Raw genomic sequence first — 24,210 nt, 5'->3', positions numbered from 1 at the left:
TCAATGCAGCCGGCCTCGGTGGCTCAGTCGATAGCGTGTCCCCTACTCATCCCAAGATCCCGGGTTCAAACCTGGCCTAGGAGGGTGGCGACTTTGTGGAAGGGCACAAGTTGCTCAGACACGCCGTCTTCCGCGAGGAACGTTCCATGTGGTGTGCCGTGTGTCGAGATTTCAACGCACGTTAAAGAACCCCCAGGTGGGCAAAATTAATCCACAGACCCGACCGCTGTGGCGTCGCTGATGATCACAGTTGTCTCGCGACGTAAAGCCCCGAATTATTCATTCCTACATCAATGCATGCATGATGGGATTAGCCGCAAATATCAATGTCTCACAACCCCTTTAAGGCCGTGGCAGTGGCCGTCATCGCATGCCAATAAGGTATGAGTGAGTGATGTCGAAAACCGATGTGAGTTGCTCACGGGGTTCTGCCCTAATAATGTTAGTCCACGTCGGCAATGACAGATATAGTTTCATGATATTTATAGCGATTGTTTCACCTCCATGTGAGTATGTGAGGGAAACAGAACGTTAGGGAGTAGTGCTGTGCGAATATTCGAAACTTCCGAATATCGAATCGAATAGTGTGCTATTCGATTCGGTCTTCGAATCGAATAGCAGTATTCGAAAGATATTCGAAAATTCGAATATTTTTTTCGAATATCGCTGCGGAGAGCGCTGCACGAGAATGAAAAAAAAATGGCGCGATCTAGCGGCATTTAAACGCTTGTTGTGGCAACATTGGTACTAGGTCACGTGCCACCAGCCAGGCACGAACGCGGTGAAGCGTTATCACAGTGCGCCGGTCGATCAGTTTCCAAGTTGTGCGGTTTTACACTGACTGATTTACCTTTTGTGCCATGGACGCCAACGAGCACGACTTGGTTGATCTGAGCCCTGGAACGAACCCGCGCAAACGGCGGAGTGTTTTATGGGACTTCTTCGAGCGTACAGCGTCAGGAGACGCTAAGCGTGCGGCATGTGGGACTGTGCTAAAAACACCCACGGGAACAACAACCCCTCTCCTCAATCATATAAAACGTCACCCCGGCGTTTACAAGTGCTATGAGGAGAATGTGTCAGCTACCGAGGCCGAGAAACCTAAAAAGAAATGTGAAAAAACTAAGCAGGAGTCAATGGCCGCCTACCTGAAACCAAAACTGAAGAGCACTGATCGGCGCGCTAAGCTGCTCACAAAAAAAGGTCGCGCATTTTATTGCGAAAGGTCTTCATTCGTACTCTATCGTCGAAGAAAACGGATTTCTGGATCTCATCGCGGCTGCAGCTCCCGAGTACGTCGTCCCAAGCAGAACAACATTTTCCCGATCCGTAATTCCGATCTTGTACGAAGAGGAAGTGCGACGAGTAAAATATGAACTGAAGAGTCATTTCAACGGTGGGACCGAATGTTATTCAATCACCACAGACGGCTGGACGTCCCGCAGTGGGGACAGGTACCTGTCACTGACATGTCATATCCTGGACGGTAACTTCGCAATTCGCAACTACACCTTTTGCATGCGGGTGCATGCCCCTCGGTCACAGTGCTGACAACATACGGAACTTCCTAAAGGACGTCATTGCGCAGTGGGATTTGCCAGAGAGTGTGCCCGTTTTCGTGCTAACCGACAATGCGCGAAACTTTGTTGCCGCCGTCGCACAATGTGGATCGTGGACCAGCATACCTTGTTTTGCCCACACTCTGCAACTCAGCATCGAGGACGCGAAAAAACAAACGGCTGGCTTCAACGATATGTGCGGCAAGGCCAGATCTCTGGTTGGCCATTACAAGCGTAGTGCACAGGCACGACACCGCTTGCAACAAGCACTAAGGCACTGGAGGTGATGCAGGATGTTCCAACAAGGTGGAACAGTGAGTACAAAATGATTTCCCGCCTACTAGAGCTACGCTCTGCAATTTCTTTGGAGCTCTCAGAAAGCAGTACAGTAGAGAACCTCAGCTGCACTCAGTGGCACCAAATGCAGTCTGTGGTTGGGGTGCTGAAGTGCATTGATGAAGCAACTATTGAGGCGTGCACTGAGAGGCCCACTCTGTCTCTTGTGATCCCTTTAGTTCACTGCATACAGATTCTGCTTTCAAGGAAATCCAAGGAAGGTATCATGGGATCAGACTTTGCTTCGAACCTACTGCATAGCGTCAAGTCTAGGTTTGTGGATACCAGAATGAAGGACACTTTTGCACTTGCCACCATGTTCGATCCCAGATTTAAGCATGTCTGTTACACGGGTCACTCTGAAAAACTGTGGACAAAGGGCCTGCTGGAAAGGACCATAGAGAGGTATGCTTCAGCAGAAGAGAGTGAAGCCACAGTGTCATTTGAGGAAGCCCCTACTACCTCATCCGCTGTCTGGAATGTGTTTGGTGAATTAGCATCAGCATCTGGTGTCACCTCCCAGAACGTACTGAAACTGCCAAGGCTACAGGTTGAGGAATACCTTTGCACCCCCGTCGTACCCCGTTCAGAAGATCCGCTGGTTGGTGGCACTGCCAAGGCAAAGGACAATACCCTGCACTGGCGAAAGCTGCTCAGTTGTACTTATCAATCCCTGCGACGCAAGTGTCAAGCGAAAGACTCTTTTCTGTCTGTGGCCTCACTGTTTCTGCAAGGCGGGAAGCTCTTTCTACTCAACTTGTCGAGCAGCTAGTCTTCCTTCATGATAACATGATGTAAGGAGCGGTTTGTACTAACAAGAACTCGTCTTTTTTTTTTCGACTTTCATAATTGTTAGGAATACCATGACTGTGTTGCTTGGTGCTCAAAACTGTACCTACTTCATACTGTTCATGTAATTGAAATTATACTGGTAGAAGTGCATTGAGAACGTGTCGTGTTGTCTTTTTCTGTTCCGTGTCTCTGGTTTTATCGTCGTTTTTGAAATTATACTGTCATGCTGGCACGAGAAGTCTTTTTTCTACACTGGAACCACATACAGAAGTAGGAAGGATGTGACAGTTCATTTCCTAGGGCTATTCGAAAAGTATTCGGAAAGTATTCGAAATCGATGCGATTCGGTTCGATGTAGGCGTTATTCGATTCGTATTCGATTCGAACCAAAAAACCACTATTCGCACAGCACTATTAGGGAGTCAGCCTCCCGTGTCTAAAACTGTGCACATATGACCACTTAATATGATATTGTAGTGCAACACATAGACATAGAGAGGCGACATAGGTAAACACGGTCCGTGAGCTGTGCCAGACAGAGCAGAACTAGGGCACGTGCAGATATTCACCCGGCACTGAGCATGCCACCGGAGGCAATACGCCCCCCCCCCCCCCGAGATCGGAGCTGGGTTTGCGACGGTCGATCAGGAGTTTGACCAACCAGGTGACACGCTGTGAGAGCCACGGTCACCGCGAAAGTGCCGTTGGGACATCTAGTAGCGTGGAAGGCGAGATGCGAGAGGCGACATAGGTAAACACGGTCCGTGACATGTGCCAGCCAGAGAACAATTAGGGCACGTGCATTTATTCACCCGGCATCTGAGCATGCCACCGGAGGCAATACAGCCCGTCCCCCCCCCCCCCTCCCGCACTGAGATCGGAGCAGGGTTTGCGACGGTCGATCCGGAGTTTGACCAGGTGACGCGCTGTGAGAGCCACGGTGACTGTGAAAGTGCCGTCGGGACATCTAGTAGCGTGGAAGGCGAGATGCGAGAGGCGACATAGGCAAACACGGTCCGTGACCTGTGCCAGCTAGAGAACAACTAGGGCACGTGCATTTATTCACCCGGCATCTGAGCATGCCACCGGAGGCAATACAGCCACCCACCCGAACCGAGATCGGAGCAGGGTTTGCGACGGTCGATCCGGAGTTTGACCAGGTGTCGCGCCGTGAGAGCCACGGTGACTGCGAAAGTTCCGTTGGGACATGTAGAAGAGTGGAAGGCGAGAGGCGACATAGGCAAACACGGTCCGTGACCTGTGCCAGCCAGAGCAGAACTAGGGCACGTGGATTTATTCACCCGTCATCTGAGCATGCCACCAGAGGCAATATAGACGCCCCCGCCCCCCCTTCGAGATCGGAGCAGGGTTTGCGACGGTCGATCCGGAGTTTGACCAGGTGACGCGCTGTCAGAGCCACGGTGACCGCGGAAGTGCCCTTGGGACATCTAGTAGTGTGGAAGGCGAGATGCGAGAGGCGACATAGGCAAACACGGTCCGTGACCTGTGCCAGCCAGAGCAGAACTAGGGCACGTGGATTTATTCACCCGGCATCTGAGCATGCCACCAGAGGCAATATAGACGCCCCCCCCCCTTCGAGATCGGAGCAGGGTTTGCGACGGTCGATCCGGAGTTTGACCAGGTGACGCGCTGTCAGAGCCACGGTGACCGCGGAAGTGCCCTTGGGACATCTAGTAGTGTGGAAGGCGAGATGCGAGAGGCGACATAGGCAAACACGGTCCGTGACCTGTGCCAGCCAGAGCAGAACTAGGGCACGTGGATTTATTCACCCGGCATCTGAGCATGCCACCAGAGGCAATATAGACGCCCCCCCCCCCCTTCGAGATCGGAGCAGGGTTAGCGACGGTCGATCCGGAGTTTGACCAGGTGACGCGCTGTCAGAGCCACGGTGACCGCGGAAGTGCCCTTGGGACATCTAGTAGTGTGGAAGGCGAGATGCGAGAGGCGACATTGGCAAACACGGTCCGTGACCTGTGCCAGTCAGAGCAGAACTAGGGCACGTGGATTTATTCACCCGGCATCTGAGCATGCCACCGGAGGCAATACAGCCCTCACCCCCCTCGATATTGGAGAAGGGTTTGCGACGGTCGATCCGGAGTTTGACCAGGTGACGCGCTGTCAGAGCCACGGTGACTGCGAAAGTGCCGTTGGGACATCTAGTAGCGTGGGGGGCGAGAGGCGCGAGGCGACATCGGCAAACACGGTCCGTGACCTGTGCCAGCCAGAGCAGAACTAGGGCACGTCCATTTATTTACCCGGCATCTGAGCATTCCACCGCAGGCAATACAGCCCCCCTCCCCCCAAGATCGGAGCAGGGTTTGCGACGGTCGATCCGGAGTTTGACCAGGTGACGTGCTGTGAGAGCCGCGGTGACCTTGAAAGTGCCGTTGTGACATCTAGTAGCGTGGAAATGCGAGATCCGAGAGCCGACATAGGCAAACACGATCCGAGACCTGTGCCAGCCGGAGCAGAACTAGGGCACGTGCATTTGTTCACCCGGCAAGGCAATACAGCCCCCCCCCCCCACACTGAGATCGGAACAGGGTTTGCGGCGGTCGATCCGGAGTTTGACCACATGACGCGCTGTGAGAGCAACGGTGACAGCGAAAGTGCCGCTGGGACATCTAGTAGCGTGGGGGGCGAGAGGCGGGAGGCGACATAGGCAAACACAGTCCGTGACCTGTGTCAGCCAGAGCAGAACTAAGGCAAGTGCATTTATACACCCGGCATCTGAGCATGCCACCAGAGGCAATACAGACCCCCCCCCCCCAAAAGATGGGAGCAGGGTTTGCGACGGTCGATCCGGAGTTTGATCAGGTGACGCGCTGTGAGAGCCACGGTGACTGCGAAAGTGCTATTGGGATATCTACAGCTTTTTCCGGCGTTATTAATCCTCTTGTCGTACATTTTAATCCTTTCGCCATCGGAATTAATCCTCCTTTCATTATTTTTAATCCTCATTTCACATACTTTAATCCGTATCTCATGCAATTTAATTCAAGTGACAATGTGTGGGCTACATGACTTTTTTGTGTCTGTTTTGGGACAATTCCTATGTGTACGCATATTGCACATGCTTTTCACTAATATTGTGGGCTTCTGCACCATAATGGGATACTGCGGGACTGTCAATCTGGATTACGGTGTTGTGGGACTATAACCATGTCTACGAGTATTACCCATCGTTTTCATTAAAAACGTGGGTTTTTGCATTGTAATGGGATACTCTCAGACTCTGTATATGGATTACGATACTGTGGGACTATTTCCATGTGTAGGTGTTACCCATGCTTTTCATTAGATAGATTAGCGCTTTTCTACCATGCTGTATCCTTACCAACTAGCCCAACGGTGTTTGTTGTTGCAGACTATTTCATTAGATATGCGGGTTTCTGCATTGTAATGGGAAAATGTGAGACGCTTATTCCCAGTGCTTTCCATTAGAAACGCGTTTTTTTGCACTGTAATGGGATTTTGTTTGACCGTCAATCTTAATTACGATATTGTGGGACAATTGCCATGTCTATGGGTATTACTCATGCTTTTCATTCAAATGCAGGTTCCTGGAGTACAACGGGACAGTGTGGGAATGTCTCTATGGTTTAGGATATTGTGGAACTATTCCCATGTGTGCGGGTATTACCCAGGCTTTTCGTTAAATATGTGGGTTTCTGCACTGTCATTGGATACTGTGGGACTATTCCCTTGTGTGCGGGTATTACCCACGCTTTTCGTTAAATATGTGAGATTCTGCACCGTCATGGGATACTGTGGGACTATTCCCAAGTACCGGGTTTTACCCATGCTTTTTGTTAAATATGTGGGTTTCTGCACTGTGATGGGATACTGTGGGACAATTTTTATGTGTGCGGGTATTACCTATGCTTTCTGTTACATATGTGGGATTCTCCACTTCAATGGGATACAGTGGGTCTATTCCCATGTGTGCGGGTAGTACCCATGCTTTCTGTTAAATATGTGGGATTCTGCACTGTAATGGGATACTGTGGGACTATTCCCAAGTACCGGGTATTACCCATGCTTTTTGTTAAATATGTGGGTTTCTGCACTGTGATGGGATACTGTGGGACTATTCCCATGTGTGCGGGTGTTACCCATGCTTTTTGTGTAATATGTGGGATTCTGCACTGTAATGGGACACTGTGGGACTATTCCCATGTGTGCGGGTATTACCCATGCTTTCTGTTAAATATGTGGGATTCTGCACTGTAATGAGATACTGCAGGACAATTCCCATGTGTGTGGGTATTACCCATTCTTTTTATTAAATATGTGGGATTCTGCACTGTGATGGGATACTGTGGGTCTATTTCCATGTGTGCGGCTATTACCCATGCTTTTTGTTAAGTACGTGGGATTCTGCACTGTAATGAAATACTGTGGGACTATTCCCATGTATGCGGGTACTACCCATGCTTTTTGTTAAACATGTGGGATTCTGCACTGTAATGAGATACTGCGGGACAATTCCCATGTGCGCGGGTGTTACCCATGCTTTTCATCAAATATGTGCGTTTCTACACCGTAATGGGATACTGTGGGACTGGCAATATTGATTACGATATCCTGGGACTATAAGCATGTCTATGGGTATTCCCCTTGCTTTTCATTAAAATCGCAGGTTTTTGCACTTATGGGATACTGTGGGACTGTCAATCTAGGTAGCGGTATTGTGGGACCATTCCCTGTCTACGGATTAAAAATGTGGGTTTCTGCACTGTAATGTGATTATCTGGGACTGTCAATCCTGATTACGATACTGTTGGGCTATTCCCACGTCTACGGGTATTCCCCGTGCTTTTAATTACAAACGCGGGTTTTTGCGCTGTGATAGGACACTGTGGGACTATCAATTTGGATCACAATATTGTGGGACTATTTCCATGTCTACGGTTATTACTCACGCTTTTAACTCAAAATGAGGGTTTCTGCACTGTAATGGGATACTATGGGACTGTCTATCTGGATCACAGTATCCCATTACAGTCCAGAAATCCGCATAAATAATCAAAAGCGTGGGTAATACTTTCACACATGGGAGTAGTCTCACAATATCCTAAACCAGATAGACAGTCCCACAGTATCCCTTTATACTGCAGAAACCCGCATTTTGAATGAAAAGCACGGGTAATACCCATAGACGCTGAAATAGTCCAACGATATCATAATCCAGATTGACAGACCCACAGTATCCCATTACAGTGCAAATAACCACGTTTTTAATTGAAAGCAGAGGGAATACCCATAGACATGCATATAGTCCCAGGATATCGTAATCAAGATCGACAGTCCCACAGTATCCCATTAAGGTGTAGAAACCCGCATATCTAATAAAAAGCATGGGTAATACCAGCACACATGTGAGTAGTCCCACAATATCGTAAGCAAGGTTGACGGTCCCACTGTAACCTATTACGGTACAGAAACCCGTATTTTTAATCAAAACCATGGGTCAAGTACGTAGACATGGGAATAGTCCCACGATACCGCAATCTAGGTGGACCGTCCCACAGTATCTCATTATGGTGAGGAAACCCGCATTATTAATGAAAAGCAAATACCCGTAGAGATGGGAGTTGTTTCAAAATACCGTAATCAAGATTGACAGCCCCGCAGTATCCCATTAGTGCAAAAACCCGCGTTCTTATTCAAAAGCAGGGGAATACCCATAGACACGCTTATAGTTCCAGGATATCGTAATCAAGGTTGTCAGTCCCACAGCATCCCATTACTGTGCAGAATCCTACATATTTAACGAAAAGCATGGGTAATACCCGCACACATGGGAATAGTCTCCCAGTGTCCCATTGCAGTGCAGAATCCCACATATTTAACAAAAAGCATGGGTAATACCTGCACACATGTGAATAGCTCCACAGTATTACATTACAGTGCAGAATCCCACATATTTAATAAAAAGCATGGGTAATACCCACACGCATGGGAATAGTCCCACAGTATCCCATTACAGTGCAGAATCCCACATATTTAACAGAAAGCATGGGTACTACCCGCACACATGGGAATAGACCCACTGTATCCCATTGCAGTGCAGAATCCCATATATTTCACAAAAAGCATGGGTAATATACCCAGGCACATGGGAATAGTCCCACATCATCCCGTTACAGTGCAGAATCCCACATATTTCACAAAAAGCATGGGTAATACCCGCACACATGGGAATAGTCCCACACTATCCCATCACAGTGCAGAAACCCACATATTTAACAAAAAGCATGGGTAATACCCGGTACTTGGGAATAGTCCCACAGTATCCCATTACAGTGCAGAATCTCACATATTTAACAGAAAGCATGGGTACTACCCGCACACATGGGAATAGACCCACTGTATCCCATTGAAGTGCAGAATCCCATATATGTAACAGAAAGCATAGGTAATACCCGCACACATGGAAATTGTCCCACAGTATCCCATTACAGTGCAGAATCCCACATATGTAACAGAAAGCATGGGTAATACCCGCACACATGGGAATAGTCCTACAGTATCCCATCACAGTGCAGAAACCCACATATTTAACAAAAAGCATGGGTAATACCCGGTACTTGGGAATAGTCCCACAGTATCCCATGACGGTGCAGAATCTCACATATTTAACGAAAAGCGTGGGTATTACCCGCACACATGGGAATAGTCCCACAGTATCCTAAACCAGAGAGACATTCCCACATTGTCCCGTTATACTCCAGGAACCTGCATTTGAATGAAAAGCATGGGTAATACCCATAGACATGGAAATTGTCCCACAATATCGTAATTAAGATTGACGGTCAAACAATATCCCATTACAGTGCAAAAAAAACGCGTTTCTAATGGAAAGCACTGGGAATAACCGTAGACTTGCTTATAGTCCCAGGATATTGCAATGAAGATCGACAGTCTCACATTTTCCCATTACAATGCAGAAACCCGCATATCTAATGAAAAGCATGGATAACACCGTACACATGGAAATAGTCCCACAGTATCGTAATCCATATACAGAGTCCGAGAGTATCCCATTACAATGCACAAACCCACGTTTTTAATGAAAACGATGGGTAATACTCGTAGACATGGTTATAGTCCCACAACACCGTAATCCAGATTGACAGTCCCGCAGTATCCCATTATGGTGCAGAAACCCACAATATTAGTGAAAAGCATATGCAATATGCGTACACATAGGAATTGTCCCAAAATAGACACAAAAAAGTCATGTAGCCCACACATAGTCACTTGGATTAAATTGCATGAGAAACGGATTAAATTATGTGAAATGGGGATTAAAAATAATGAAAGGAGGATTAATTCCGATGGCAAAAGGATTAAATGTCATGGCGTAAGGATTAAAATGTACGACAAGAGGATTAATAACGCCGGAAAAAGCTGTAGTAGCGTGGAAGGCGAGATGCGAGAGGCGACATAGGCAAACACGGTCCGTGACCTGTGCAAGCTAGAGAACAACTAGGGCACGTGCATTTATTCACCCGGCATCTGAGCATGCCACCGGAGGCAATACAGCCACCCACCATCCTCACCGAGATCTAGGGCACGTGCATTTATTTACCCGGCATCTGAGCATTCCACCGGAGGCAATACAGCCACCCACCCGCACCGAGATCGGAGCAGGGTTTGCGACGGTCGATCCGGAGTTTGACCAGGTGACGCGCTATGAGAGCCACGGTGACTGCGAAAGTTGGGACATCTAGTAGCGTGGAAGGCGAGAGGCGATATAGACAAACACTGTCCGTGACCTGTGCCAGGCAGAGCAGAACTAGGGCACGTGCATTTCTTCACCCGGCATCTGAGCATGCCACTGGAGGCAATACAGCCACCCACCCCCACCCGCACCGAGATCGGAGCAGGGTTTGCGACGGTCGATCCGGAGTTTGACCAGGTGACGCGCTGTGAGAGCCACGGTGACTGCGAAAGTTCCGTTGGGACATCTAGTAGAGTGGAAGGCGAGAGGCGATATAGGCAAACACGGTCCGTGACCTGTGTCAGGCAGAGCAGAACTAGGGCACGTGCATTTCTTCACCCGGCATCTGAGCATGCCACCGGAGGCAATACAGCCAACCCCTCACCCGCACCGAGATCGGAGCAGGGTTTGCGACGGTCGATCCGGAGTTTGACCAGGTGACGCGCTGCGAGAGCCACGGTGACCGCGAAAGTGCCGTTGTGACATCTAGTTGGGTGGAAATGTTAGATGAGAGAGCCGACATAGGCAAACACGATCCGAGACCTGTGCTGGCCTTGCTTATTGGTCGTGACGTCATCCCATTGTCTCATTGTTTTTTTAAATTAACTGCTAGGTACAAGGACCACCTGAAACAATGGAGCCACGGCAGGCATGCAGCTGCATGGCTCAAGGACGCGTACTGCTGCGCTCTAGACAGGAGACCTCTTATTTATTGAATCATTATCCCAGAATTGTTTCCTTTCTCCTGCTATAATGATTGCATAAAAGAAAATCTATTGCAGAAAATCGCAAAACACCATGCATGAAAGCTGATCGTAGCAGTTAAGCATTTTTATCCCAGACTTACTAAATCGGACTTACCAAAATCAAGAAAGAACAAAATATCCTAACGAGGAACACAATGAATAACAATTAGCGAGGACTAGGTACACAACAAATCAACCCAGAGCATTGGCAACGAGGAGAACAGTGAGGCACGTCCATTACATCCGAGAGCGAGGCAGAGATCTAAATAATGGTGCTTTTTTCCTTTTGAATAAGGCTACGCATCTATTCCCCTACCGGTTAATTTCTGAACTAATTTAATCGCAAAAATATTAAAGATCCTGCCAGCGCTACTCCCGTCCAGATCAAGGGTGTGGCAGCACTATCGTTATCATCAAGACACTGCTTCAACAATAATCTTTCTTGTCAAAAAAGGAAAAATACCAAACTACATGTGTCAACAAAACGAAAGCATGCATCACAAGGCGGAACAGGCCTGGGCACGTCAGGGCATTGCTGAACGAGCACTGTCACACGAGGAAAAATCGCACGACTGCTAGACGTCAAAGGAAAGCAAGCACAGAGAAACATTTGAACAAAGTGGAAAACAAACTCTCCAATATCAAACTATTTCTAAACATATGCACACACACCACTTATTCAAAAACAGTCCTAATCGTAAATCCGCTCGTCACAAAATCCATGAAAACGCGCAACCATCGACCAGTGAGAACAAGTGAGGCTACACTTTTTCTCCACTAAGGGTCAACGAAAGGCTACAGACACCTGAAACAATGGAGCCGCTGCATGACGTCATCACATCCTGTCTGAGGACGCGTAGTGCGACGCTAGACAGCGGCAAAGAGTTTATACACCTATCGCCACTTCCGGCGACCACTAGTGAGAAGTAATACGTCCGTACCTGCGAGAGGGTAAGACAGAAGTGAATCGGTCGATCGTGTTCGCCGAATACAACGAAACTACTCAGTGGGAGTGGGTCGTCCGTACGAAATCGCGCTCACCACGACTCGCTCAACAATTCGTAATGTGCATGCACAACACTCAAACAGGTCGTATTATTCAAGTGAAAACGACTCGCTAACACTCCCTAGTTTCCGTCATGGTAAATACTAGAGCTGTGCGAATAGCAAAATTTCCATTGCGAATAGTTTACGAATATTTCACTTACACTGCGAATCGAATCGAACGATTTCTTCAGATGACGAATCGAACAATTTCTTCAGATGACGAATCGAACAATTTCTTCAGATGACGAATCGAATTCAAATAATCAGAAAAGGCCCAATTCGAATAATTTGGAATACCTCATGGTGAAATATTTTGTGGTGTTATGCTCATTAGATGATGTTCTACTCCAAGCACGTAAGCCTTTTCACCCAGCATAACATATCGTGAGAAAAGGGCCCCTCTGTGTTGTGCATCCCAGATTGCATTACTGGGATGAACTGCATTGAGAGTTAGTCAACATATTCCATGCAGCCTGCTTTGTGTGCATCTCCTCATTTCTATGTTTACATTATAGTTTCCTGTACTTTTTTTTAGAAACTGCACATATTTCCATCTGTTACTGAACATAACTCTGGAAGTTGGGGTACATTTACTGAAACCTTCAATGTCCAGGGTAAAGTAAACACCATGAGCTCACAAAATTGAAAGACTATCGTGACAGAAAATTGTAAACAGTGTAAAGCAAGGTTCACCAAACGCTCCAGTGTAATGAGGTCAAGCCGACTTGCAGAATGGAGCCGCACACCAAAAGAACAATGGCGGTAATGTGAAGTAACCTTCACATAACTCTTTGATGTAATGAATTGAAGCTGACTAGCAGAATGGCGATAACTATACTTAGCTTCAGTACTATTCGAAAAATATTGGAAAATTTCGAATACTGAATATAGGTTGCAAATATCATTGAAATAGCATCAGATATTTCGAATATTCCCACACCTCTAGTAAATACGAGAAACAAAGCGGATCAACAGAAAATAAAACGTCTGGTGGCAGTCTCAGAGGTTAAAAAATGGCAGAAAGAAAAATGCTGATTCTTCTACTCAAAAATGTATGCTGACTTCTAAACAAAAAAGTGGCAACATTCCTTGCAGCTACATGTAGCACCCCAGGGAGTTCCTGCTTGCGTCCGTAGCTCCTGATTTCGTTCATAGTTCCGTAGACAGTTCGAATTTCTTTATCCTACGGATATCCATATCTTCGTGAAAGTGTATTCGATGGATATCCGTAGGATATAATTTTTTGTACTGGTGATGTCCCACAAAGCCACCAATGTCCCGCCAATGTCCAGAAGATATATCGCGTTGGATATTTGGATATCCACTGGAGTTTCGTGAGGATCCAAGTTACATCCAGTGGTTATCCAGGGAGTAGCACTTTCACAATTTTGTTTGGTCTCCAGCTGGTCTATAGGAATTTCACGGATATCTAGATATGTGCTGGACATGTTAGCACCCTAGCATTTTAATGAATATTCACTTATTCTTATGAGATATATCAATATGTATTATTTGTCACTCTATATTATCGCTAGGTTTGTTGCAGTACAAGATGCGTCGCAAGATCTATTACAGTACAGCAACACTGTGTAACCAGCATATAAATGGCGTATCCCGCCGGGCCGCCTCACTTGGGGACTGTGGAGGAGGAGGAGAACCCTTGGAATCCCACTGTAGCTTGTATTAGGGACCTGAGTGGGGCGTATACAAAAAAGCAAATTTTTTGGGGCACGTTCAGTAAGTATAGCGGGGCATAAAACGTCCGTAACGGTGACGTAGGTGGATGCGTTTTCGCGATTTCCGTGCATCTGCATCAAATCAAAGTATACCGAACAGCATTCCTGGGATCCTTTGCTATCGAATACTGTGCTTTAATTCAGGTTATCGTCTCGAATTGATTACCTGCTCAGTAGCCCTATAAAACCAATACGTTTCCTCTGTCGCTTGAAGTACGCTACGCAAATAGTACTTTGCACCAGGGTTCGCCGAGTGGACCTAGTTTTAAAAAAACCACCCGGGTTTTTTTGGGTCTACCCAAGTCAAATCACCCAATAAAACCCGTAGCGTAGCATAACGTAGAAAAACATGGCAGCATTAAAAACAAACTTCTAAAAGCCACAATACGTAGTTAAATGAATTTTATTAGCATCTAAATAGCAAGCACGCTCGTTATATATTGGACACTTCTTCAGTGTTTACAAAGTATTAACTACAGAACAGCATAAACCAAACGTTCGCGGACTTAGTTGGACTTCAGGTCTCGGTACACTTGGACAAGCTTCTTTGCTTTTTCAGTTCCAAGGCGATTTCGCAACTTTGACCATACAAGCCCAAACGACGAAAATATCCTCTCTAATGGCGCTGTGCTTGCTGGTATGGAGTGCAGCTTCTCAAGAAAGCTGCAGTACCAGCCGGGATGTTTCCAGTCTTCTGCGTCTTTTGTCCAGCGATATTCCACCACTTTGATGCGGAAAAGCTTGTCGCAACTGAGTCGTGGAACACCACTTTAGGATACATATTTTCTTCTTTTATCTTCAACGCGAAAAGGGCTGGGAGGTGCTGCGGATAATTATCCATGACCCACGCTTCTGCTGCATCCTCGTGGGCTGGATGAAGTCTTTTGCCGTTTAGTTTTGGATCTGTCATGTTGGCAACGAAGTGAAATGGTTTCATAGCTTGCTGGAACCTTTTCAGAAAAGCTTCACGATACGGCTCCAGTTCCTTTGCCTCAATCATGTCGTACCAAACCTCTACAACCTCAGCGAGATTGGTTTTCTTTCTGCAGCTTATCCAGTGCTGCGTGAACAAGCGATAACTGCTTCAAAAGAGAAGTCGCTCCTCTGTACGTAACTTTGTCGAGGATGTTGGCAATGTTTCTTTCCACGGCCTTTTCCAAACGTATCGCAACGTAAATGTGGTAGTTGGATACGAAGGTACGAACACACTCCGCATGGGAGCCCCATCGTGTATCGTTGGGGAGTTGGGGTACAAGTCCGTTCTTCTCTTGCAGCCAGCCATGGGCCTGGTGGACGTTACGAAAGTATTTGTGCACTGCAACGATGTCTGCGAGAGCACTTTTGGGACTCACTTCTTTTTCGACTAGACTCATGTAGTGGGCGGAGCATCCATACGTCTGAAGACCCGGGCGGCGGATTTTAACATTCATCTTTTTTTCATCTTTCTCATTTTATCTTCGTTGTCAGTTACCAATGCGAACACGTCAGAATTCAAATGTTCCTTGCAGAAAGTTACTGCTTCTTCAGCGATTTCTACACAGTACTCTGCTGTCTTCTTTTGGGAACCGGATTCCTTAGCACCAAGCAGGAAAGCGTTTGAACCTGTGTGCACGCACGTCGCAATAATCGCGTCATTGCGCAAGCTTGACCAGCCGTCAAGCATTACGGTCAGAGTTCCACTTCCAACTTGCATTTTGAGCTCATTCTGTGCTTCCTCTGCAGCACGGTCCAGTAAGGGTCCGCTAATAACTTTAGATGTGAGTCCGGTGTACCCAGGCCGAAGTGATGATACCATTTCACGATAATGTACGTTATCAGCTACATTGAAAGCAATGTTATTCGCAGAGAAGAACCTCGCGATTTTTGCATCAAGAGCATCTTCCTGAGAAGTAGTCGTCTTAACAATAAAGTCCGCCATGGAGGACTGTAGTTTCCGCTTTTGGCCTTTCGAAGTCAAGTGTGACGTGTCTTCTTCCAAGGCTTGCAGTGCAAAGTTAGCGTTGCTCGTACATGGTTCGGCAAACTGTACTGTTGTCCAGACGCCTTATCTTGCTGACACAAATGGTGCTCATCCGTCACGCAACGTGTACGGTAAGCCCGCGATGGAGATTTGTCGAGATGGTTTCTGCTGCGCTCTATCTTTGCACTGATATCAGTATTGCCATGAACGCACACCACTTTTGATGAAACGTTCTCGTAACGCTTCACCTCTTTCCATTCAGGAGCTAGTCTCCGTCCGCTGTCAGGAGCCATGATGTCACACAGAATACACGCACACCGGCACACAAACACCACCGCAAACATCGGATGACATAGACCTCGATAGCAATGGGCTTCCCCTTTGTTTTTGCTCCCAATGTTTGCTGACCACGAAATGTAATCTCTCAAACCCAGCATTTGTGTCAGTTTTACTTCGCTGCAGAGGTCATATCGCTCCCCTCCAACACGGTTATCGTCTGTTATCGTGCACGTTGATAGTTTTGGGCTTTTGGCACAACTTCGTTGCGTGACTGATCTCTCCATTATCATCGACGCGAAGGCAGAATACGGTTCTAGCCTTCGGTTACATAAAAGAAGTGACGAAGTACGAAATACCCACTATGTCTAGAAAAAAAAGCTATTGGAGATCGATTTTCTCCGGGTGGGAAAACGGTTTCGCTTTCTGATTCACAAATTCAGTACCAAACCGACGGTTTATGGGCAGTTTAATGTTGAAACCACCCCAAACGCCCCGCCTCCGGCCCTTATGCTGCCAAACAAGTTTACAATATTATACCCCTGACAAAAAAAACACACACACACAAAAAAACGTGTACCCAATAAAGCCCGAAATAACCAAAAAAAACAGGTTTTTTTTAAACAAAAGCGGGATTTTTTTCGAACCCTGCTTTGCACAGACAGCAGCACACGAACGTTCTTATATTGTTCAGCCTATATGTCTTACACTCACAGACGATATCTTTGCTTGCTCCTAGTATTATCGAAACATTGCTACTAAATTGACAGAGCAAGATTTCATAAACGTCCCACACACACGTATGTCTCTAGTCTACATGGTGACGTCTCTGAGACTTTCAATGAGTGCTTACATCCTGGTCTCTTGGATGTTCTACAAACGTCCCCGAGACCTGCAAACTGCTTTATACATGATAATTCAAACATCTAGAGCGCGATATTCTTGAGATGTACCTAGGACATCTGTTGTTTAGTGGGCAAAATCACAACGCAAATGTCGCTCTGGCATATCCTACGCATATATTATGGGTGTCCGGATATTCAGGACGTTCGCGACCATGCAGGGATATCCCAGGGGTATTAATGCCAAGGGGTTTGCTGGGTAGGTTTTGTGAATGCTGCTCCCAAAGTGTACATTGGTTTAAACACGGCCTTAATACCTGATGGGCACAGTGCCCTCCGAATGGCGTACGAAACACCTTATATGAAAGGAACACACTTCTTGAATGGCTTCTTCTATGTTAACCCTACTGTCCCGCATAAATCGCCGCTTATCTTCACTAAATACCGTTGGATAACCTCGTTTGTTTAGCGGGTTGGCTATATTAGTGAGTTTTAGTATACCGTTGATAAAGTTATCGTGCCTATCGGAACCAATCGCAGTCGTATGTGACTCAGAATCTTATCCACTGATTGGTTCCGGTTGATACGGTTCGACGCAAGCCACGTTATCAACGGTCGGCTAAAACTCTCTATTGGTTAGCTCCCTATAGACCGGAAGTGTTCGTTGGAAGCCCCGCAGGGGCCACTGGCTTTGGCTGGTGTTTGGTGAGTGGCGCCACCACGGACCCCAGCCCCCACTCCCAAGGTGTTACCTACCGTGCCGAGGGGATGACAGGTGAAGGGAGAGGAACCACGAACGGAGGCGGTTAGGGTTTTGGTCAAGCCCCGGCCGATGGGTTTTCAGTAACTCCGGGACCTTCCCACATGTATGGACGTGAAGTGTGGGAGACAGTTTGGATCGTCCAGCACTAAATACCTCATGGGAAAAAAAATCTTCTTCTAAATCTTTGATCGGGGGCGGTAAGCGCCCTCGCACCGATGGCTTACAAACTGTGCTATTGAGCACGCCAAACAACACACCAAAGTTCATTGTCTTGACTAGTGCTGGCCCTGAGCCCACTCCTTTAGGTAAAGTGTCGCCCTTTTTCATCGAAAAAGCGGTTGCATCACTTTCAAAAAATGTGAAAGAGATCAAACGCATGAGGTCTGGCGACTTACTGCTCAAACGTGTATCCGAAAGGGATAGCAACACTATTCTGAACGCGACAGAGATGATGGGGCACAAAATCTCCGCGTCTCTACATAAGACCCTGAATACATGCCGAGGCGTCATTTCCCTGTCTGAACTGATCGATGTGCCAGCTTTGAACACGCTGCAGGTGCATGTACAGGCCGCCCCTGCTGCGCACGTTGTGGGCAGGAGGGACACGAAACCAAGGAATATGATCGGGCCGAACATTGTGTCAATTGTTCTGAGTACCACCCCTCTTATTCTCGGTCTTGTCCAAAATGGAAAGCCGAAAAAGAGTTACATTGAGGCTAGAAAAAGGGTATCACCATTTTTGTTCGGAAACAAATCTTATGCAGACAAGGCTAAGGAGAAACCAAGAATGATAACACGCGCGACACAAACACAGGTACAATCCACCCAAACACAAACTGACATCACACCCACTGTCTTACCAACTACATCCATGACGCCACCTGAAGCTGTGGTGTCACAACTGTCATCGTCCTCCGTGGAGAAAATCTGTATGGATTGTGACGATGACTCGAGCTCGGAACGCTCATTCGTGAGCACGAAACAGAAGCCACAGCCAAAAACAGAAAAAGACTGTCAAGGGTTTGTCTGTGAGTGGTTCGCTCCCAGACATCTCTGACAAGGAACTGGCAGAGGCCAGGAAGAAAACCCCTCGAGAGAAAATAACTGCGCCAAAAAAGTAGGAAATGAAAGCACAGTCCTCTGATTCGAGGTACTTAGATTTAATCTTTTTTCTCTTTCTTTCGTACATTATGGGCCAAACAATCCTCCACTGGAACTGTCGGGGTCTTATTGCAAATGTCGATGACATAAAAGACCTCTTCGAGGAACATAGGGCGGTTTGTTTTTGCTTACAGGAGACAAATTTACACCCACAAAGCATAAACCCCTTTCGAAGATACACCGTGTTCAGAACGGATCGTTTAGGGTGCGCGCGCGCATCGGGAGGTGTGGCTGTCGTTGTCCTGCAGTCTGTACCTGCAAGGGCCGTACCCCTGGTAACGAACCTAGAGGCTGTTGCCGCTCAAGTATGTCTCGAATTGGTAATTACTGTCTGCTCTCTATACTTACCGCCAGCAGAAAACGTAGACCAAGCAGAGTTTGAACAGTTATGTGATCAGCTTCCTCAGCCCTTCATGATTCTCGGGGACCTTAGCGCCCATAATCCGCTGTGGGGCTGCTCAAGGCTCGACAGTCGTGGCAAGTTAATTGAAAGGGTTTTACTTTCAAAGCAGCTCTGCCTTTTGAACACTGGTCCCCAACGTACATAAATTCTGCCACTCAGACATTTTCACCCCTAGATATTTCTTTGTGCAGCCCCTCTCTGTATTATAATGTCAATTGGGATGTGCAAGCAAACCCTCGCGGTAGCGACCATTTTCCAGTTGTACTTAGATTTCCTGGTCCAACAAGTAGCTTAAGAACACGACCGCCTCGGTGGAACCTTTCCCGCGCGGATTGGAGTAATTTTAAGAAAACAGCGGATTTGTCATCTCTGTCTCTTCAGAGAGGAGATATTGAAGAAGCAAACAGAGTGGTGACTGATGCGATCATAAATGCAGCTGTTCTATCCATTCCACAAACGTCTGGGAACCTGCCAAATTGCTCCAAGCCTTGGTGGAACACCGACTGCAAGGATACGCGGAAGGAGCAAAATCGGGCATGGAGTACATTTCGCAAATATCCAACCACAACAAACCTAATCCGATTTAAAAAGGCTAGGGCTAAAGCCCGTTGGACACGGCGCCAAGCCAAAAAAGCGTCGTGGAAGGATTTTGTCTCAAGATGAATAACAACACACCTTCAAAGGTAATTTGGGACAGGCTCCGAAAAGTAAAGACCGATTATGCTAGTTTTTCTGTTCCTCTACTACAAGTAAATGGCGTTGTGTGCCAAAACGTGCAAGAACAGGCAGACGCCCTTAGAGAACACTTTCAGAACATATCGAGCTCTTCACATTATAGCGCTGACTTCATTAAAATCAAGGAACAGTCAGAGAAGCAGACCATCCCCCCTGGATCTGGCAATGGGTACACTTACAACTCCTTATTTACAATGTCAGAACTGCTGAGGGCCCTATCACGCAGAAAGGTTACTGCACCAGGTACAGATCGTGTGACATACAGCATGCTAGAAAACCTATCCAATTCCTCGTTAGAATGTGTTTTAGATTTCTTCAACACCGTATGGCGAGAAGGATCACCCCCTTCTGGTTGGAAAGTAGCGACCATAATCCCGCTGTTGAAGCCAGGAAAGGATTCATCAGATCCATCCTGCTATAGGCCCATAGCGCTCACAAGTTGTTTGGGAAAAACTTTTGAACGCATGGTCAACAACCGCCTCATATATTTTTTTAGAGGACAATAACTGCTTGGATCGATACCAATGTGGCTTTAGGGCTGCACGGTCGACAACGGACCAGCTTTTGCGCCTTGAAACAACAATTAGGGAGGCTTTTGTAAGAAGTAGGCATTGTGTCAGTGTATTTTTTGATCTGCACAAGGCCTATGACACGACTTGGCGGTACGGTATTGTTCAAGACTTGTATGCAATGGGACTTCGCGGTCGCATGCTGCGCTGTATTTTGAACTTCCTCGAAGGGAGAACCTTCGGAGTCCAGGTGGGAACAACACTGTCCCGACCATTTGTACAGGAGAATGGTGTCCCACAGGGGTCAGTTCTAAGTGTCACGCTCTTTATCGTGAAAATGAACTCAATAGCAAAAGTAATTCCTCCTTCAATTAAGTACTCGTTGTACGTTGATGACGTGCAGATTTCCTATTGCTCTTCAAATGTGTCTGCATGCGAGCGCCAGCTCCAGCTGGTAATCAACAGGTTAGTCAAGTTGTCAAATGAAAATGGCTTCCAGTTCTCTCCTGAAAAGACTGTCTGTGTCCACTTTTCGAGGCTTCGGGGAGTTTTCCCTGAGCCAGCTTTGAAGTTGCGCAGCCACCCAATTAATGTACAGCCTGAGCACAAATTTCTCGGGCTCATCTTTGACAGAAAACTGACATTTCTGCCACACATGAAACAACTCAAGAATAAATGCATTAAATCCCTTAGCATTCTAAAGGTACTTTCACACCGGTCCTGGGGAGCAGATCGCGAAGTACTGAACCGCATCTACATCTCCACTGTCCTTTCTAGATTGGACTATGGATGTGCTGTTTATGGGTCGGCTCGACCAACTGCTTTGAAGATACTCGATCCGATACATCACCAGGGACTACGCTTAGTCCTTGGTGCATTCAGAACATCGCCAGTGGAGAGTTTGTATGTTGAGTCGAACCACTGGTCACTCGAAAGACGGAGGTTGTTTCTTAGCGCAACATATGCACTTAGGGTTCGGTGTTATCCCCAACATCCAGCGCTCGAATGTGTGCAGGACACTCAATACAAGCAACAATTTTTTAATAAACCGTCACAATCACTTCCTTTTTGCATGCGCATCTCACTGGAAGTTAAACAATGCAACTTTGCTGAGTACGATTGCAAGGTCATGGAATTTAACCAAAGGCTGCCTCCATAGCAACCACCTCCAAGTTTCAACAAGTCACTAACAAAATCCAAGAAATCTGACACTTCACAGGCTGTTTTGTTACAAGAATTCCTTCACCTTAGAGAAAGCTTCAGCAAGCACACTGAGTTTTACACTGACGGCTCAAAAACCAGCACAGGGGTTTCGTGTGCCATGGTTACGGGTTCACACACGAGCTCACACCGTCTCAGAACCAGCATGACCATTTTTACCCCAGAAATGTATGCGATAATTTTAGCACTCAAGTACATATTGCACAATGAAATTACATCACCTGTAGTATATACAGATTCTCTGAGCTCACTGCAAGCTATTTGCAACTTGCACCCAACTAAGGACTTGCTTGTTCACCATGCGAGGTGTTTAGCGAGTATAATCTCGGAGAGGTCTTACAATCTGATGTTCTGCTGGGTACCCAGCCATTCGGGATACCTGTTAATGAGAGAGCTGATAGTGCTGCTACAAGTGCACTAACTGAAGATATAACCCCTCTTGAGGCCCCGATCCAGGATATTAGACGGGCATTAAGAAACGTCATCAATGATCAGTGGCAGATATTTTGGGACACGCAGGATAAAAATAAGTTACATTCTGTCAAGCCTAATCTCGGGAGAAACTCATCTCCATTTCCAAACCGTCTGCATGAGGTGGTACATTGTCGGCTAAGGTTGGGTCATACATTCCTTACTCACGGGTACTTGTTGCGGCGTGAGGACGCCCCGGAGTGTGACCACTGCGGGGGGAGGGGGGCGCTTTCTGTTATGCACATCCTCATTACATGTCCATCCTATGATGTTCGTCGACGTCAATTCTATCGATTTTACAGATATTGTTTACCGTTTCACCCGGCCCTTTTGCTGGGTGATGAGGCTGAAGTACCTCCTTTTACAGCTGTGTATGAATATTTCAAGGACATCCAGCTAATTGGTCTCTTGTGATCTCATACTATTATTTTGGTCATTTTATCATATGTGGTAACTGTCTCCGGTAGTTCTTAAATAATCATCTCTGATTTTACTTTTGCCATCGCACATACCATTGCTTGGCGCTCTATAGCCTTGGTAGCTTTTGCGCCAATAAACCCTAATTATCATCATCATGTTCGTTGGAAGACAGCGCATCACATCGCGACAAGAAAGTACGCGCCACTGATCGTTTGTGTTCCGTATGGTGATGAGACTGATAGCACAACACACCGTTATCGCAAGGTTTGTGATAAATCGCAACACCAAAACCGCGCACCAAAACACCAAAAACGACACCAAAAGAAGCGCAAACGTAACATTGACAGGTAAAGGTTGACATCGTACAGGATGGTATGGGTATAAGTTGCATCACCGGCAACGCACGACTGCGAGATGTACGTTGGTGAATGGTGTGCAGTGGTTATTATTACTTCCCACGAAGAACTCGCAGCGTAGGAAAGTGAGGTCATTGAGCTGTTTAATGCACATTTGCACGAGAGCTTCGTCGCGCGCGTTTCAACCAGCCGCTTCGTGTGCAGAATGCTTAGGAAAACGGGAGCTCTTTGTCGTAATGCATCCGCTAGGATAGAGTTAGATTTCGCGTGCCACCATACACAAATTCTATACCAATGTGTCAGAACGCACTTTCTGCCACAGGTTTGTACACGTGGTACAGAATTCAGTACATGTACTCCTGTTTAAGAAAGCGATCCCGAGGACGATTTTCATCTTGGTGTCTCGTGGGGGTGTGAAACCCATATCTACTGGATCAGGGGCTATTTTGGGCTTTTCTGGCAGGTATCTTGGGGGTGTTGCAATGTTGAGAACGTGTCGTGTCGTCCCTCCTCTGTCCCTTTCTCGGGTTCCTGTTTTTTCACTATGTACCAGCTGGCCTGCACCCTTGCCCTTTTGCCAATAGTGTTGCAATATTGTTTTTCCTTTTTTGGGCGGGGGGTACCGGATAAAATAATTGGTTTAACGTTTTGAGTAGCATGCTTGTGCTGAAGTAACATGACAATGTTAAGCATGAAACTGAAAATCAAAGCGATAGTGTATATTGTAGAAGTACAATATCAAGTACAAGAATCACAAGTACAAGAAGTACAAGAATCAGTGTTGTTTAAGATGTCAGTGTTGGTCAACACACACAGAGTAGATCACGACTGTCTTTTCAGTTCCCAAAACTGTAGCATGGCGATCGGCATGCATGACAAGAAATAAGAAACTAAGTGTCACTAAAACGTCGCTATTAAGCTAACTGGCACTCATTCAGGATAATAGCCCCAGAACCTTCGGAACTTCATCGTGTCCATCCAGCGCAGAGCGTCCCGCCCCTCATAGCACTCGCATACACGTTTCTTGCTTGACACGTGTGCAGATAAAGCTCTCTCAGCCCCAGCTTTTGCGATACCCAAGGTAGCGTGCGGCGACTTTCGGTTACAGAGCTTCAAATATACCCTCC

General features: G+C 46.9%; 1 protein-coding gene across 1 annotated transcript in view; it reads left to right on the top strand.

Annotated features, from left to right (window-relative positions):
* The window catches only part of LOC135397774 (uncharacterized), an 81,170-nt gene that overhangs the window by 35,560 nt on the left and 21,400 nt on the right, over positions 1-24,210 (top strand). The window lies entirely within an intron of this gene.

Source organism: Ornithodoros turicata, chromosome 6, assembly GCF_037126465.1.
Source record: "Ornithodoros turicata isolate Travis chromosome 6, ASM3712646v1, whole genome shotgun sequence".
Classification (NCBI taxonomy): domain Eukaryota; kingdom Metazoa; phylum Arthropoda; class Arachnida; order Ixodida; family Argasidae; genus Ornithodoros; species Ornithodoros turicata.
This window is presented reverse-complemented; position numbering and strand designations above follow the sequence as displayed.